Below are 4,625 nucleotides of genomic sequence, written 5' to 3'. Positions count from 1 at the left end.
GTCTGTTTCCCACGAGGGAGGAAAAAAACACCCTCAGAAATAACGATGCCATGCTGCTGCTGGAGGAGGAGATGAACCCAGAGCTCCGCCTGTCGGACGGATGATGCATCCAGCACAGAGCACCATCATTATACTGTAACTAACAGTACAAACTATTTAACCCTCCTATTATCTTTGGGGTCAATTTGACCCCATTCAATGTTTAACGTCTCTAAATAAATGATGCAATCATTTTTTTTGCTTCATATTTAATGACTTTTACTAATTTAATAGGGACAACTGGGTAAACATAAAATTAAAATGATGATATGTTTTCAATGTCTTGTACACATGCTGTACGCATCGGTGTTCTTTGGGGTCAATTTGACCCCAGGCTGTTTTAGCTGTATAAAACATATAAGAAATATCAACATTTTACACACATTTGTTTTGGATGATATTGAGGTCACTATAACATGCAACTTTATAATCTTCAAAAAGCTTTAGGGCCATAACCTAACATAACCATAACTGTAGTAGTGCGAGAACCACTGATAGTTCACAGGACATGGGGGAGGTGAAACATCATTCTCGCGAGAACTTTGATATTTCCCCACGCTTTGGGGGCGGCAAAAATATGGTTCCTGTGAAGATATTGATTTTATTTAAAGGGCTATTTAGGTAGTCAACAAACAAACATAAAGTACATGACACATAAACTTGGGTAACAATTTTAATTATTATCATTTTCTGGAGGTTTAAATTGCTGGGGTCAAATTGACCCCAACGATAAAAGATGTTAGTAAATTTGAAGGTAACAGGAGGGTTAAATACTCCATCATAAGTAAAAGTTTTAAAAGCCACGCACACACACATACACAGTTATAATTATATATGATCTTCGAATTAACATTAAAAAAAAAATTCTTTATTATTGTTATTATTTATTTATTTATTGTTATTATTTATTTATTTATTTATCTCACTTATTATTGTAAGTGTTGGTATTATTATTGTTATTGATATTATTATCATGATCTCATCATCATCATCATCATGATCTTTATTATTATTCATATTATTAATATATGTGTGTATGTGTATATACTGTATTATATATATATATATTTTATTCATTTATTTTCTTTTTTTTTGTTTTTGTTCCCCCTATGTTCTACACATAAAAGGAAGGATATCTGCGTGTGTGTGTGTGTGTGTGTGTGTGGATATGTGTGCATGTGTACAGTATATGTGTTTAAGAGTAGATATATGTCATATATGACCATCTAGCCTCATTCAATGCCAAACACACACCAATTATCCACATCACACACACACACAAACACACACACACACACACATGCACACACACACACACACATTCTTCAACCTGTTTTTATCCCCTTGTGTTGTTTTTGTTTTTGTTTTTTTTTGGGGGGGGGGGGGTTTACTTTGCTATATGTCTTTCTCTGTATTATATATTTTTGTTTTTTATATATATATATACAGTATATGTATATATATATATATATACAGCGGGTAAAATAAGAATTAAACACGTCACCATTTTTCTCAGTAAATATATTTCCAAAGGTGCTACTGACATGAAATTTTCACCAGATGTTGGTAACAACCCAAGTAATCTATACATACAAAGAAACCAAAACAAATAAGTTCAAAAATTAAGTTATGTGTAATAATGTGAAGTGACACAGGGGAAAAGTATTGAACACATGAAGAAAGGGAGGTGCAAAAAGGCATGGAAAGCCAAGACGACAGCTGAAATCTATCAGTAATTAGAAAGCAATCCAGCCCCTTGTCAGTGCAAATTAATATCAGCTGGTTCAGTCCCAACTGATGGCCTATAAAAAGGTGTCTAATTACCAAGGTGTCACACAAGAAACATCTCATGATGGGTAAAAGCAAAGAGCTCTCGCAAGACCTTTGCAACCTTATTGTTGCAAAACATACTGATGACATTGGTTACAGACGCATTTCTAAACTTCTGAATGTTCCAGTAAGCACTGTTGGGGCCATAATCCGGAAGTGGAAAGAACATCATTTCACCATAAACTGGCCACGACCAGCTGCTCCTCGCAAGATTTCAGACAGAGGAGTGAAAAGAATTATCAGAAGAGTTGTCCAAGAGCCAAGGACCACTTGTGGAGAGCTTCAGAAAGACCTGGAATTAGCAGGTACAATTGTTTCAAAGAACTCAATAAGTAATGCACTCAACCGCCATGGCCTGTTTGCACGCTCACCACGCAAGACTCCATTGTTGAAGAAAAAGCATGTTGAAGCTTGTTTAAAGTTTGCTGCACAACATTTGGACAAGCCTGTGAAATACTGGGAGAATATAGTCTGGTCAGATGAGAGCAAAGTTTAACTCTTTGGATGCCATAATACACACCATGTTTGGAGGACAAATGGCACTGCACATCACCCTAAAAACACCATACCAACAGTGAAGTTTGGAGGTGGGAACATCATGATGTGGGGCTGCTTTTCAGCATACGGTACTGGCAAACTTCACATAATTGAAGGAAGGATGAATGGAAAAATGTGCCGAGACATTCTTGATAAAATATCTGCTGCCATCTACCAGGATGATGAAGATGAAGCGAGGGTGGACATTTCAGCAAGACAATGATCCCAAACACACAGCCAAGGAAACTCTCAATTGGTTTCAGAGAAAGAAAATAAAGCTGCTAGAATGGCCCAGCCAATCACCTGACTTGAATCCACTTGAAAATCTGTGGAAAGAACTGAAGATCAGAGTTCATAGAAGAGACCCACAGAACCTTCAAGATTTAAAGACTGTTTGTGTGGAAGAATGGGCCAAAATCACACCTGAGCAATGCATACGACTAGTTTCTCCATACAGGAGGCGTCTTGAAGCTGTCATTACCAACAAAGGCTTTTGTACAAAGTATTAAATAAATATCAGTAAGCGTGTTCAATACTTTTCCCCTGTGTCATTTCACATTATTACACGTAACTTAATTTCTGAACTTATTTGTTTTGGTTTCTTTGTATGTATAGATCACTTGGGTTGTTACCAACATCTGGTGAACATTTCATGTCAGTAGCACCTTTGGAAATATATTTACTGAGAAAGATGGTGACGTGTTCAATACTTATTTTACCCGCTGTATGTCCCTGCACATGTCTTCACTTGTTTTGTAATCACTTTATAACACAATAAAAAAATTAAAAATAAGTAAAAGTTTACTTTCAAATTTGTAGTTAAAAGGCTGCAGGTGTATCATAAAAATGTATTTATTAAAAATATATATATATATAAATTAATGCAGGAGAATGGCCCTGTCAGTGTCATACGATCATATAATAGGACCTATAACATTGGATTATAGGCTACTGATGCATCAACATGTATGCAGAGATTTTATGTTGTGGCTGTTTTAAATTAAGCTATTTTAGGATTTTAACTACTTTATAAATAGTGACATAGTTTATTAATGTATTTCATGTTTATTTTTTTAGGAGAAATATACAGTAGCCTATGGACCAATGCCACAAACCGCAGCACTTATTGCCTTAGCTTGTTTGCAATGCCCCTCCCTATATGGCCCTTTAAAATACACAAAACTCAACAATCTTTACAATTTGTAAGTAACTAAAAACTACAGAGGTCAACAAAATGTAAAAAGTACAATATTTCCTGAAAGTATAAAGTAGCATGAAATGGAATTATTCAAGTACAAGTACCTCAAAATTGTATTTAACAAAATAAATAAAATAATATAAGTATGGTACTTTAGTAAATGTACAAATGTAACTTACTAAGCAATTAGCAACTAAAACATAATAAACATAAACATTTTTGTTTATTAACAACCTATCAAATAGGTATAGGCTTTAAATTATGGACCGACTGTCTAATTGATGTGATTCTACATTGTTAGTAGGCTCCTTGCTGTTTCCTGTGGCCTCCTGTGGATGTCACTGTGGCAACTGAACAGGCTTATATGAAACAGTCTCAATATACAGTATATAATAATAATAATGTGGAATACAACATCCACCACTTATTTTCTTTCTTTTTCCCCCCTTACTGTACATAACCCCAATCAAATAGGCCTCAGCATAGCATAATGTGTCGGGGTAGCAGACTGTTATGGAATATTTGAACCCACTGTCCTTTTAAGCTCGAACAGGATTGATTTGGGGATTTTGTTTCAAGTGGACCCAACTCATCCTATGTTCTTTCAGAGTAGGGGAGAACGGGGTTGGTTGTCACATTCATTAGATCTCGCTCCCTAAAGGGCACTGTTAAAAAAATATTGCTACTGAAATTTTCAGAATTGGGGTCAGAGGTCAGCTACAGGGTCATTTCAGGAGTAAGACACTTGACAATGAGGTGAGAGGACTTTTAGTGTTTTTCACATCAAACTGTAAATAGTTTTACTCATCGGGTTCATAATAAAACAATTGTCACCGTTAGAAAGTATGAAGGGAGAGCTATAGGCTAGTTTAGATTCTCTTAGCTAGGCTACAACATGTGGTTGTTGGCTTAGTCGCTAGCAAAAAAGAAATCCAGTTGGGGATGCTTGTCACAATCTCTTCAGGGTTGGTTGTCACATGTAAGTGATAGTATTGTCCAGTATTAGGCCTATATAAAGATA

This window comes from Sebastes umbrosus, chromosome 1 (assembly GCF_015220745.1).
Source record: "Sebastes umbrosus isolate fSebUmb1 chromosome 1, fSebUmb1.pri, whole genome shotgun sequence".
Classification (NCBI taxonomy): Eukaryota; Metazoa; Chordata; class Actinopteri; order Perciformes; family Sebastidae; genus Sebastes; species Sebastes umbrosus.
This window is presented reverse-complemented; position numbering follows the sequence as displayed.